Source organism: Macaca nemestrina, chromosome 2 (assembly GCF_043159975.1).
Source record: "Macaca nemestrina isolate mMacNem1 chromosome 2, mMacNem.hap1, whole genome shotgun sequence".
Classification (NCBI taxonomy): Eukaryota; Metazoa; Chordata; class Mammalia; order Primates; family Cercopithecidae; genus Macaca; species Macaca nemestrina.
In genome coordinates, this window is record NC_092126.1 from 30,877,794 (window position 1) to 30,892,673 (window position 14,880).

Below are 14,880 nucleotides of genomic sequence, written 5' to 3' on the forward strand. Positions count from 1 at the left end.
GATCGACCTTGGTATGGAATGTTTGCTCGTTAAATACAGTTGCTCAGGAGAAATTTTTTAAAACATCTGAAAAAACTAAAACCCTATTCAGCCATGACGTTACAGTGTAGCCAAAGGATTTAAAAAGCATTGAATGTGTGGGTCACCAGAAGGTAATATAATCAAATTTCCAAACTTCCTTTTTATTTAAGATGACAATTTCCCTTAGAATTGTTACCAACTATAGCAGCAGTCCCCAACCTTTTTGTCACCAGGTACTGTTTCATGGAAGACAGTTTTTCCACAGATGCAGTTGCAGGGGCATGGTTTCAGGATCAAACATGTTCCCTGTTCCACCTCAGGTCATCAGACATTAGATTCTCATAAGGAGCACGCAACCTGAATCCCTCGCATGTGCAGTTCACAATGCGGTTCCCCTCCTATGAGAATCTAATGCTGCTGCTTATCTGACAGGAGGCAGAGCTCAGGTGGTAATGCTTGCTTGCCTGCTGCTCACCTCCTACTGTGCAACCTGGTTCCTAACAGGCCACGAACAGCTACTGGTCTGCAGCCTGGGGTTTGAGGACCCCTAAACTATAGTACAGTGCTCATGTACAGTTCTGTCTATGGCCTTATCATGTCCATTCAACATGTTGCTTTCCAAAGTTACTTTGGTCAGTAGACAGGAACTTTAACAGCAAAATATGGTGTTGTAATAAGCCAAGAACAAACTGGCTTTATGTTAAATCCTAAAAAGTTATAGGCTATGTTTGAAAAGAGAGAAAAGAATAAGAAAATTATTTCTACTTGAAAAAAATTGTGAAAAGGGAAAGTCCCTCCTTTCCCCTCCCTAGCTCATCGTTTATTCATAGATCCAAGACTAGACTCAGATTTCTGGCTTTCACGGTCACATTTCTCTACTTTTTTCACCTTTAATGTTCTTATCGTTCTGCTTTAATGTTTGATATCTTTCTTATTTTTGCCTCTGTGATGAACTCTGAAAGATGGCCTGATCTCATTAAATAAACCAAATTCAACCATACCTTGTCCGTGCAGCAAAAAGGGCCTTTCAGATCAACATCAAGGATTACCTCCAGGTAATCACTCTGGCCTCTTGATCATCATCAACTTTTTATTCCTGGAGGCTATCCCAAAGGTGGGGCAGTTTGCAACATTTACCTGAGTCCTTCCTTAGGTCCCTTCAGATATCTCAAGGATCCCACTAACAAGTAAATAATTTGCAAATTATAACATTAATCTGCCCAAAATACACATATATACTACCACATGGTCCAAAAATTGAAGGAGGCCTCAATGCAATGTCCCAATCAACTGAAAACAGTGAGAAGTGCTGCCAAATTGCTTAACTTTGGGATGTTCTCAGTCTGGATTCTAAGCAACCATTTGGGTTTGAAGCATATTTGTACACTCTACATTTGTACATGATACATGTTATTCATGTATCATGATGTGAAAATATTCCATAAAATATCAGGAATAATGCTTCTGAAAACAAGAATGAAATCAGCATGATACCAATATTTGATGATGTCAACATTTATGGAAATCTTAAATTTGGCTCTAGACAAGTCAAACTAGTATCATTTTAGCTGGACGGTGATGAAAACATGAATATCTGTTTATTGCCCAGGATAAATGAGGTATTGATTGTTTTCTTAATGTCTATAATCAGTCATACATCTTCAGCCCTCTGTTATGACCAGAGTTTTTTTGACATCCTTGATTTCAGATTTAGGTTTGAAAGTTGGGCTGAGACATGAGCTTTTTCCCAAATAAATGAGCAGTCCTAATTCTTTTGCCAGAAATTGTGATTTAAATTTCCAAGGTGGACTAATTATAAAACGTTTAAATGCTGGACCTTGCGTTTCACTCCAGAGACCGTCTTTATTTAGGATGCTTTCAGCTACATGTAGCAGAAAATGCGACTCACACTGATTCCACTAACAAGGAAAGTTATTTAGCTCAAGTTCAAAGGACTTCCCATTCCCGAGCATACGTTAGAATCACCTGGGAGAGTGTTTTAATCAATACTGGTCACAGGAGAACTGAGAATCTTTCCAGCAGAGCGTGGGCATTAGTAATTGTTAAAAACTTCCTGGATTATTCAAATATGTAGTCAAGGTTTAGAACCACTAATTTAGAAGCTCATCTGTGTCTTCAAGGATGCAGTTTCTTGCCATCTCTCTGCCCTGACCTGCCCTTCCCAGAACAAACTGTTCCCAAGGTTGAAAGCAAGACAGCTGTAATAGTTCTAGACACCATATCCATTCACCAGCATCGAGAGGAGAATGACCATGTCTTCCTAGGGCATTTTTTAAAGGTAGGTTTGCCAGATAAAACAAAATGCCCAGTTACGTTTGAATTTCAGATAAATAATGAGTAACTTTTTTAGTATAAGTATCTCAAATATTACTTGGGACATATTTATACTAAAAACTTTATTCGATGTTTATATGAAATTCAAATTTAACCCTATGTTCTATGTTTTTATTTTTAAATATGGCAACCCTATCTTAAAGATATTTTCAACAGCTTCTCACCAAGACTTCCCTTTATGTCTTACTTGCCAAAATTCCTAGATTACCCTTAAATCCATCAGGCCCAGCCATTGCCCACAACTGTAGATTGGGTTGGAGGGGGCTCATGGCTGCAGGGCCCTCTTGGGAAGGAGACACAGGGAACACCAGCCCTAGCCCCTATAGAGAACCCATAATACAGGTAATACTTCTGTTTCATAAACACTGAGTGATACCATGATGTCTACACTAAAACTTTTCTGCAATTACCTTTCTGGAAAAAAAACATAAATTTGATTGTCATGAATGTATTCATCTTCATTGAACAGTCATCTTCAGAACTGTTCTTTTTTTCTTGAGACAGGGTCTCATGCTGTCACCCAGGCTGGAGTGCAGTGGCACAATCTCGGCTCACTGCAACCTCCATCTCCTGGGCTCGAGTAATCCAACCCCTTCTGCCTCCCAAGTAACTGGGACTACAGGCACGAGCCACCATGCCCAGCTAATTTTTGTATTTTTTGTAGAGATAGGGTTTCACCAGGTTGTCCAGGCTGGTCTTGAACTCCTGAGCTGCCTGCCTCAGCCACCCAAAATGCTGGGATTACAGTCATGAGCCACTATACCCCACCCAGCAGAATTGTCAGTTCTGAGGTGACTTAATTGTTCCCCAAAATCACTATGCTATGCAAAGTCATGTAGTAAAAACCACAGGGAGTCTAGGCACAGTGACTCATGCCTGTAATCCCAGTGCTTTGAGAGGCTGAGGTGGGAGGATTGCTTGAGGCCAGGAGTTCAGCTGGGGCAACATAGCAAGACCCCATTTCTACCAAAAAAGAAAAAGAAAAAACCACTGGGCATGGTGCTACACACCTGTAATTCTAGCTACTTGGGAGGCTGAGGTGAAAAGATCGCTTAAACCGAGGAGTTCAGGGCTGCGGTGAGCGAGCTATGATCACACCACTGTACTCCAGCCTGGGTAACAAAGCGAGACTTTGTCTCTAAAATGGTAATAAACATAAGATAAAAACCACAGGGCTTGTGGGGAAAATTGGGTTGGGGTACAATACTGAAAAAAAAGGTCATCAGTGACACATGAAACAAAGTAGGAACCTAATAAAAGTGGTAGAGTGGTTTTACACATTTTAAGTGATTAAGAAATAAATAGTGCAATAAATATGATACTTTGCCTTGAAAAATACCTGAAGCTCAGATGGGGAAGTGGACATTGGAAGGGTTGTAGCTTGTGAGTCACTGTGAAGTGGTGGAGGAGAGTTATCTGGAATCTGATGGATTTGGTTATGGAAGTAGCTCATAACACATATGGCATTGAGGTAACTGGCAGATATCTGTGTTGTGTGCGTGCAGGCATTGTGCGGATTCCTGCATTCCTACGTGCAGCTGTGTTCATCTGTGTGGAGTGTTCTGCATTCGCCCATTATTTCTTGAGGATGATATTGTGTGTAAGCAAATGTGAACTTCGGGTTATGCTCAGTTCCTTAATACACTGATCTCACTGAAACTAGTTCACATTTTCAGAACAAGCATTATAACAGAACTGACTCTACACAGTTCATGACATGCAGCTTCTGGATTTGGTGAGTTGGAGGAATGAGAATATAGAAAGGTTATACTCTACATAATTTCTTTGTACTCAAGTAACAGTTCCATGTTAACTAGAAATTTTAGAGTTATTCCATTTTATTAATGGTCAACATATACCCAAAGTATTTCACAACACCAATGTGTGCATCATGTATATCTGACTCAATACGGTCTGACTCCTTATCAGAATTCTGCAGAGGCCCCTTCTCCCTAGGATAAATCCCTCAATTTTGAGGTATGCCCTGTAGGGCCTTTTACAGTCTCACCCTGTTCAGTCTCATCATCAGTCCTCCCTCTTACTCCTCCCCAGCCCCTCAGGAATGCACAGCTATTTCATTTCCCTCAAACCAAGCATGCTTCCTCATACTTCTGTGTTGTTTCCCTTCACTGTCTCTTCTGGCCAGAGTGATTCATGTAGCCACAAAACTGATAGAGTCCCTTCCAGTCTCAGCCCAAGTACCTTATGTGCCATGGAGCCTTCTCTGCTAGGAACTTTCAGCACTTGCAATAAGTAGCTGGGGCCCTAGTTAAGCTGCAGATTTCAGAACCCCTCCCCAAACCTAAAGCAGCAGCATCTTGAGATGGAGGGTGTCCTGCGTAATCTGCAAATGCTTCCCCTGCTTTGAATGTCAGAGAACTACTTGTGTTTACTTATAAGGCTCTTGCAGGCACTTGTCACTGTATCCTCTGTGCCAGATATTGTGTCTGGCACTCAGTAAACGTTTAGGAATAAATGAATGCTGTTGAGGGTTTTGTGTGTTGTGCAAGTATTGAGATGTCTTAGGCTTTGCTCTGGCGTCCTCTAGAGCCTGAAAAGTTGCTTCATTTCTCAGCAGCATTTACCAACCAGTTATTTAAAAAGCTAATAGGAATTGTTGGTATTTAATGACAGATAGGGTATAACTGAAGGGATGAACTAACAAAAGTATGATAGGCATATGAATAAACCAGGTAATTTAGAGAATTATTTCCTTTTCACCTTTTTGTCTTTCCAGAAGTCTCAGAAGTGGTAGTGTTTGTGTTTAAAAAGAAAGAAAGAAATATCAAGGCTGTTCCAACACTTACTTGCTTTTACCAATTGTTATTAAAGTCATTCTTAAACTGTGCTTGATCCTCAGCTTGGATTTGCTGCAGGGTACGGTTTTTTGTCTGTCTCTGTTGGGACATTGTAGAGGTCAGTTAGCCCAGAGAATAAGTTGTACAAGTGTGTGCATTTCATCCTCACACGGATCAATTAGCTTTGTCATAAGAAAAACAGTCTTGGCTCAGGCCCTTCTATCTGGGTCAGCCATTGTGCAGATGCCTACCTTGGTGCCAGGAACAGCAAGGGAGAGCACGCAGATGGTTTTGCCCAGCCAGCATTACTGTAAGAAACTCAGCTGGAGGCCCTGGTGCTGGCTGGCTGGTTTCATCAGTTGGTCTGATCACATGTAAGTGGTGAGGGGGAAAACCCTTGTTAAGTAGAGTAACATCTGTGCTTATTGTCCTGGTGGAGGAGAGAACTACATGGGTTTCCAAATGATGGGTCAGGTTGCCTGATTATAAAAACACAACACAGAAATGACAGCGCAAAAGCCCAAAAGATGGGAGCATTTCTCCACAAATGCCATTTAATTAGACTCCCATACATAAGCACTTCTAGCAGACACCTTTTATACCTTTTGAATTTTTACAGGGCTAAGAAGACATACCATATGCATATAATCATTTTAAATTGCAGTTATAGGACTTTTGCAAATAATGAGGTTTGTAACTCTGCAAGTGAGGTTTTATTCTTCCTCTGGTTACACCTATGTGAAGTTGTTCCTAATTAAAGGTTGTATTTCAATTTCCAGTGTATTTATTCCAGATTGTAAGCTTATTTACTTTACTTTAGAATTTGTAGCACATGATCCTGTTTTCTGGCACCATTCTTGTCTTTTCTGTTTATTATTTTTTGTAGGCAACTTCTAGGAAAGCAGAATTAGATTAAAATAGCTCACAATGTTAAAATGGCAGTAGGTACAAGAGCATGTTTCTAAAAGCTAAAAGTTCTTAATAAATATTACTTATGATTTTTTCAGAAATCATATCTTCAGAAAGATATCTTCAGAAAATCAGGGATGAATTTAAATACCATGAATTATGGAAGTATTTTTGCCATTTCCTTTTCATTGCATTTTATGTTTGAAAAGCATCTTTTATTCTCTGATACTTAATACACAGCCTATGTTTATCGAAAGTTACAGAAGAGAGCATGCATAATCCAACAAAATTAATTCATATTTCACTTGTGTTTCTTAACGAGAAATTTTATAAATGTTTGTGTTTACAGTAGAATAAACTGATATCTGATGGTCTAAGAATTAGCTCTAAATAGAATAATAGAGCTACTCAGTACAAAACTAACTCAGGGAGGTTGGAAAGCTCTCCTGGAAGCTTATCACCCGGCTTCTCTCTCTGCTGCATCCTACTCCATGTTGAGAAGAGGTCTTTTGGACTGTCACCAAGTATGCATCTAACCATGCAGCCATCTGTTAAAACTGCCTTAGATCAGATAGATAGTAAAGTACTTCACAGCCTTCCTAGAATGATGGGAAGATATATTCAGAAGTAAATATTAATAGAAGGAGCACATGAAATGAGTTATTTAAATCCTTGCCATCCAAATTGTGGTCCGTAGACCGGCTGCATCCCATCCCCTGGGAGACTGTTAGAAATGCAGAATCTTAAGCCCTAACACAGACCTTCTAAATCAGACTCTGCATTTTAACAAGATCTCCAGCTGATTTTTGTTCATATTAAAGATTGAAAAAAATTGATATTAATAACATTAATTGAATACCAAATAAGGAATGAGATTTTCTACATATAAAGCAAACTTCAAATATATCCTAGTGTGAGCGTGTTCTCCTTGTAAACGGTGGCTAAGTGCTAATAGTTATAGAACACCTTCTATAAGTGTGTCCTCTGTTCTAAGCATTTTACATGTATTAGCTACTTTAATCCTCAAGCAATGCTATAAGGTCACTGCTAGAATTGCTTCCCATTTTACAAATAAGAAAACTGAGGGAAATAGAGTCTGTGGTTAGCACTTTCTACAAAAAAAAGTTATTAGTCATAACTGGGCAATGAAGAATTTCTGCCTTATCAGGTAGACCCGAAGAATAAAAAGGGGTAAGAAATTAAGATCTTTTTTACTCCCTCAATAAAACTTATAAGCAACAGCTGAATATAACGGGAAATTTCTTTCCCTTAATTTTGTGAACCTCACATGTACTATTTTTAAAATATTTGTAATCCATACCCCATATGTCGCACCCACGGTAAGCATGTGATCTGAATTAATTATTTTAACCTGCCAACACCTGACTTCAAAAAGAGATTTGGAACTCTTCGCATGTAAACCAATGAAGAGAATGTGGAGTTGATACGTAATTTGTCAATTCTAGGGATATGCTATAAGTCAAGTAGCAATTTGGTAGAGAAAATTTTTACAGGAAAAAATAAAGGTTTCTCCCTATACTTGACCTTGTAGTCTTGCCCTGCAGCCCTTGTTGGGCTGCTGCGGAGAAGGGGTTTGAATGATCACTATCTGTTAGAGCCAGCTGAAGCAGCACAATCAGAGAGGAGCTGGGCTGGACAAAGCCTGACTCATGGCTCACCTGGCCACACCAATTTTATCACATGCAATTTTTAACTTTATAAATTATAAGGAGTCAGTATCTTTTAATGTAGGGGTTTTATCCAAGTTTCAGGGGGAAACTAAAGGAGTAAAAAGTGATACAAAGTCCTGTGGAGTTCAGGTTTTAGTGGCTTTGCTGTAGCCTTCCATAGTCAGGAAGGAGCATTGCTAGTACAGGAGGATGTGGGGTAGAAGGAAAAGGGCTCAGTGATTGTTACGAAAACCCATCCTCTTGGGACAAATCCAGTGTCCCCTGGTAGTGAGGATGTCAGCGGTGGGACACCGCAGTGCTTCAGTGGCTGAAAAACAAGGACGCCTACTAGTGGGATTTCTGCTACTGCCCAGCTACCTAGCCATGTAAAAGTTGCTTTATTTGTAAACAAGAAGGGGTTGAAATAAATGATCTCTAAAGACATTTCCAGTTCTGAAATGATATAATTGGATAGCATAAATTTGACATCTTGAGCTTTGAATTTCAGTTCAGAATTTCTAAAGGCCATTTCCATTTCCATTTAACTTTTGTTTACATCCTGTCCAAAAATGGGAACTCTTATTTACTGGGGATTTTGTAAGCATCTTTATTTTTAAAATATCTTTAAGAATCACATTATTTCTAGGCAACCCATAAAGAGCAGCATCCACTGACGTTCTCACTTTAATCATATAGAAGGAAGCCCTTTACCATAAGAGTGCTGTACTACTCCGGGTTTGCACATGGGACAAAATATGCTACTTACGTTCTTTTTTACAAGTGATTTCATAGAAGTTTCTCTGTTTAGTGTTGTTTAGAGTACAGATTTGTTTAGCGTATAGAATATTATTTGGAGTTTGATTTGGAATCAGTTACATCTTTTTTTTTCCTTGGCAATCACCTTTCACTTTTTTCTTCTCTACTATGTTATTTGCATTATTTGATTTTCTTATTACAAAAATATGATCCAATTTCATTGCAGAAAATCCGCAGAAAATTAGCAAAAAGGAGGGAAAAAATCACCCATAATTCCACCATTTGAAGAAAACCAACATAAACTATTTGGGAACTATCCTTTTTTTTTTTTTTCTATGCATGTATATATATTTTTTGAAATCAGAATTCATTCTTTACCTAGTACTTTGTAACCTGTTTTCCCAATTAGTATATGATATGTTATTCTTAAATGTTCTACTATAAAAACATTTTTAAAGGTTGTATAAGTTGGACATGATGGCTCATGCCTATAATCTCAGCATTTTGAGAGGCTGAAGCAGGCAGATCACTTGAGGTCAGGAGTTCGTGACAACTCTGACCAACATAGTGAAACCCCGACTCTACTAAAAATATGTTTTTTTAAAAAATTAGCCGGGTGTGGTAGTAGATGAGTATAATCCCAGCTACTTGGGAGGCTGAGGCAGGAGAATCACTTGAACCCGGGAGGCGGAGGTTACAGTGAGCCAAGATCACACCACTGCACTGCAGCCTGGGCGACGGAGCGAGACTCTGTCTCAAAAAATAAATAAATAACAAATAAGGTTTGCATAGCATACTGTTTATAAATGTTCCACAAGTTACCCAAATCACCCATCATTAGACATTTAGGATTTCTGTGAGGTGCCTATGCCCATATGTGTGCATGTTGCCATTGAATGTGTGAATACCCTGGGAGTTATTTCTGCATGCATTCATAATCCTTTGAAATAACTTTCTAGAATTATATTAAAATTTAGAGACAATAAAATTCACATTTATTGAGTGTTTACCATGTACCACTGTGCAAAGTATTTAATCTGGAAAACCTCGTGTAATTTAAATTCAGTCCTCCAACAAGCACATGAGGTAGAAGCTATCATTATCACCATTTTGTAAACAGGAAACTGAGGCTCAAAGAACTTTGCTATCTGGTCAGAATCACAGAGAAGGTAAGTGTCAAGCCTAGTATATACTGATTTTAAGGCTTGTGATTTATATTCCAACTTGTTCACCAGTATGGCTGTACAGCTTCACACCTCCTGCCACTTATTTTAATACTCTTAAAAAGTCTTCTTTGTGCTCTTCTTCCATTTTTTTCTGGTGGTATCTTCCTCTGCTGATACCATATGCTTCTGACTTGGATTTCATTCACACCGTGTATGTGTTTTGCCCTTGTGTACACCACAGCTTCCTCCGAACATCCGTGGCCTTTCCACTTTTTCTCCTTGAGACTTTCCGTTTCCTTTACTTCCCACTTCTTGTTCACCCATCTGCTCGAGAAAGACTGGGCGTCTTTCCTGTCTTCTGGTTGCTATATTTAGCCTGTTCCTGCTGCCTACAGCTAGTGTTGGTTCCCTTGTCTGCTTCTCTTGTGTTCTGAGGACACCCACTTAGAAGCTAAGCAGAACTCCACCTCAGTGCCATTCCTGCCTCACTATTCCCCTGGAGTTTGAATTAGTCCATGGACAAAAACACCACTGCAGCCTGAATAATCATCTGTCAGCATGGTGTGTGTTGGGGGCAGTGGCCACAGCAGTCTGCATGTCAAACCCCAACCCTGAAAACATAATTATATGAAGTGAAAATGCAACAGGGATGAACAGAAAAGGAAGGGAAGCCTTTCTGCTGAACCTCAGCTCATACTATGCCCATGTTCTGGCTCAGCTCAGTGACTGCCTCTTTGCCCGGGTGCCATACTTTCCTGCCTCCTAAAACATATTTCCTTATTATTTTGTCTAAGACAAGACTCTCCTTCTTCAGGACCCCTCAAAAATACTAGAAAACCTCCTTTCCTTTCCATATACACAAATTGAAATCATCTTCCCTTTCCAGAACTGTGAGAAGTCCTCTCTCATGTCTCTTTTACAGAACTTATCTTATACCTCTCTTGGCTTTCTGTGCAGGTTTGACCATCCTCTAAATTTTTAGAAATCAGAGGCCATGTTTTAGTCATTATTGTATTTCTCACAAGGCCTAACACGATGCAAATGAACATCATTTTTGAATAAATTAATATGTGAATAAATAATAAACTATGAAAGTTTGTCCTCTTTTTAACAAAGAAGTAGCAGGAACACATTGAACTATTTAATAAAATTGATATATTAAATTTAAACAACTGAGATACATAACATTTAAATAGAAGTATAATGATGCATCAACTATTTGGGGCAGAATGATAGTAGAGACACCACTTCCTAAAAAGCAAATTCAAAAAACGATTTCTTCAGATTATTTAGTCAAAAAGAAAATCATTCAACAAACAACAAAACAACACAGCCAGTCATATCTGTATGTTTTTGAAGGAAAACAATTTAATAAGCAATTTGGCATTAGGACTCAGCATTACAACTGGTGAATCTCAGGTAGAGGAAACTGAAATATGGGATCGTTCATGGGAAGGACCATAGTAATGGAGCATAGGAAGGAATGTGTACACAGGGAAGAAATGAGAGTAGCAGGCCAAGTGACTTGGGTTCTCAAAGAGCTATCTAAACCTTAGCATACACTTCCAGAGAATGTGGCTTACAGAGGAGTAGACCATATTTTATGTAGGAGATAATGAGAGAATATACCTCAGAAGTTTGTGTGAAGAGTAAACATTTTAATACAGCAAAGCTCAGTGTCTGGTATATTACAATCAATGTAAAGGGATTTGATGCTAGTTATTTTTCTCTTCTGATAGATTGGCCCTCATCTTCTGGTCCTTTGCTATAGGGCACCAATTACGATTGGTGATGTTGCACGCTGTAGTCTACACGTGGCCTAACTTTATCCTCCTCTATCAGTTTCTTGCCTTGCACATTAATTTGCTATCCAGAGCTTAAGACGGTGATGGGCTCTTAAGCTAATCTTTCTGGGCTAAGCTATGTAAACGTTTTAAAGCCTGTTTTCCAACAGTGAATCATAAAACTTTGTATTTAAATCCATTTCACTGTCTGAACTTGATTATAAAAAAAAAATTCTAAAGAAAGAATAATTACCTTTATCGAGTGTCTGCTCTGTGCCAGATGCTATGTTCTCCATATGTTCCCATTTGTTCTCCCCCAATCCTTCCAAGTTGGGTTGAGTAGACCAAGAAATTAAGGAACTTGTCCAAGATTATACAGCTAATAACTGAGAAAAACAGGATGTGAACCCAGGTGTGTCTATTTCAGCATTACTTTGTTCCCCACCCTACGCCCTCCTATAATGGAAGGCAGGACATACACATAAAAGTAAATATAATAAACATTTATCTTCAGTGTCTTATTTACACATAATTACACTAACTGGTAACTGGTTGGTTTCATAAAACCTCAAGGCAATTAGCCAAGCATTTTTATTACAGAGGACCAATTTAATGAAAACACATAACTAAAGCTGTCAATGTCTAAAGCATTGTTAGTTGGGAGGAGTGTGGAGGATGAGAAAAGATAAAAATGTAAAGTCAGTTCCCACAGTTTTAGAAGCTTGATTCTTGGCTCTTTCTTTTATCTGTAATTATATAATATAGTGAAGAATAAATGACAAGCCACCCTTTTGCCTCCAAGTGATTCCATTTCTATTTATAAAGTCTGAGTGATAGTTGAAGGGTTTAGAAATGTTTTAAGATTAAGCAAACTCTAGAGGATAATACATTAGATTTCAGACTATGGATGAGGTTCTTGGTACCTCAACCTGCTTCAACCAGAGTAGTCCTCTTTTATCTCACATATTCGGCTTTTATATAACCATCCCTTTGAAAAAGAAGGTTTAACTGATTCAAAGTTGCCTTTTTCCATGTGTTTATATTGAGACAAACAGAGTCTGTTTGTATCAAGATCTACTTGGGGTTTAAGTATTCAAGATGCACTTCAGTGGCTGCCACCAGAGCCCTAAGCAAAAATTGCAGACTTGGAAATTTGTGTTTTTATATCCCTGCATATTTGCCCAGCAAGTGCCCTGGACTGCTACACTCTTAGGACTTCCCCATTAACTATACAGGTTAGAGGGCCCCAGTCTCATCACAGTCTTTATTACAGTAATGTTCCTGCTAGAGGAATAAAATGTTTTGAGAAAGAGGCCCTCTTTAAGCTCATACTTTCCACCAGCTGTTCAACACCTCACTGCCAACAGACTGTGCCTACGTCCTCTAAAGCGTGTCTTCTAAGTTCTTCCTTCCCAGTTTGATTTCCTTTGCAAAAGAAAATAAATCCATTCAGGTAGGAATGACTGCTGAGTATCAAAGCTCCCAACGGCTTTCGTGTTTTAAAAGAAGTGGTGGCTAATCCAAATTAAACTAATGCATGGAGTAAACAGAGGAGAAGTTTTTAAACCAAGAAGCACTGCATTCCTTGTGCCCTTGGTCCACTCCGGGCTATCAGCACCCCAATTGGTAGCCACTTGTAAGGCGAAACACAGGCCACAGATTGGCCCTCTCTTTTTAAAAGACTATCAAACTCTGGCCTCGGTACAGTTCTAGACTCAGCTAATTGGGGTTTGTGTCTGCCACAAACTAAAAAGGTTAATGGTTCAGTAGAGTAGACCGGGACCATGTAACTTTCTTATTCCATTTACTAGTTTGTAAGTTCCTTGGAAGCAAAGCCTCTAACTTTTGCATTCACCTGAGAGTACTGAATTTAGGTCCAGAGTGGACAGAGAATTACTTAAGGTCCCGTGACTTATTAATGGCAGGACCAGGAATAGAACTTACGTTTCCTCATGCCATATGCTAAGTTAATGTTGTTTTCATTCTGCCTCTATTTCTGTTGTCTATTGCTGCATAACAAACCTACTCCAAAATCTAGTACCCCCATCATAGGTCTGTGGATCAGGAATTTGAGCAGGGCTCAGGCTCTTCTTCTGCTCCAGGAAGGGTCTTGACTGGGTCACTTACTAGGCCGGCTTCAGCTGGCTCAGGCTGAAAAGTCCAGAAAAACTTTATTCACATGTCTAGAACTTCTGTGCTTCTCATGTGCCCTCTTTTTCTCTGTATGTTCTCTCCTTTCTTTCAGTATTGTAGCCTGAACTTCTTTACAGCATGGTAGCTAGCTTCTAATGAAAGCAGAAGCTGGCAGGCCCCTTAAACTAGCTCAAAATTAGCAGTTTGACTTAGGCTACATGCTCTGGATCAATGCAGGTCATAGACCAGTCCAGATTCAAGGACAGGGGGAATACATACGACCTTGTAATGAATAAAGCAACATGCATAGTCAGGGAGGGAAGAAATTGATGGTGGCCATCTTTGGAGACTAAGCACAACCATTATTAAACAGCAGATGTAGCCTTTTTTCTCTAATTCCTAGTTTCCTGTGACAACCAGGGAAATTCAAGGCTGTGCAGAAACAAATGAGAAAAAGAAGTAGAGAAAAGCCCTGAAACACCCCATCCTTTTCTACCTTAATGCTCAGCTGCAGAGTTAGGAAGATAACCCCACCTCTCCAAAATTACTTCTAATTATCCTTTGGCTAAGCTTCTTCTGGAAGTATTTGTTCTTATTTGAGTATTGGAGGAGAGGCTACTACACTTGTAGGATATATAAAGAACATGGTTAGTGCTGCTACTACTATGTCTATTTTCTTTCTTTCTTTTTTCTTTTTTTTTTTTTTTTTTTTGAGGTAGAGTTTTGCTCTGTCACCCAGGCTGGAGTGCAGTGGCATGATCTCAGCTCACTTCAACCTCCATATCCCGGGTTCAATCGATTCTCCTGCTCAGCCTCCTGAGTAGCTAGGATTACAGGTGCTCACTAACACTCCCAGCTAATTTGTTGTATTTTTAGTAGAGACAGGGTTTCACCATGTTGACAAGGCTGGTCTCGAACTCCTGACCTCAAGTGATCTGCCTGCCTCTGCCTCTCAAAGTGCTGGGATTACAAGCATGAGCCACCGCGCACAGCACTACGTCTGTTTTCTGTGTCAAGTGTTTCAATGCCTATTCCTAAGAGCTAGCTCTTGAGACAGCAGTTAAAAACAATAATTTGCAGTGCTACATGTGCCTATTGTTAAAATGGGATATATCTACAAGTAACCTTTTCAACTATTAATTTCCATGTACAAGTCAAATTATACTCTTTCTCAAAGAGAAAGGATACCTTAGTAGGTTTTTCTTTCCTTCTTTTTTAATGATACAGAGGATTCTTATGCAAAAGGACAAGTAGATCTAAGACTGGAAAATCAATTTTGTAGCCTACT

General features: G+C 39.2%; 1 protein-coding gene across 1 annotated transcript in view; it reads left to right on the plus strand.

Annotated features, from left to right (window-relative positions):
• Positions 1 to 14,880, plus strand: part of LOC105465802 (TBC1 domain family member 5) — a 570,286-nt gene that overhangs the window by 526,462 nt on the left and 28,944 nt on the right. The window lies entirely within an intron of this gene.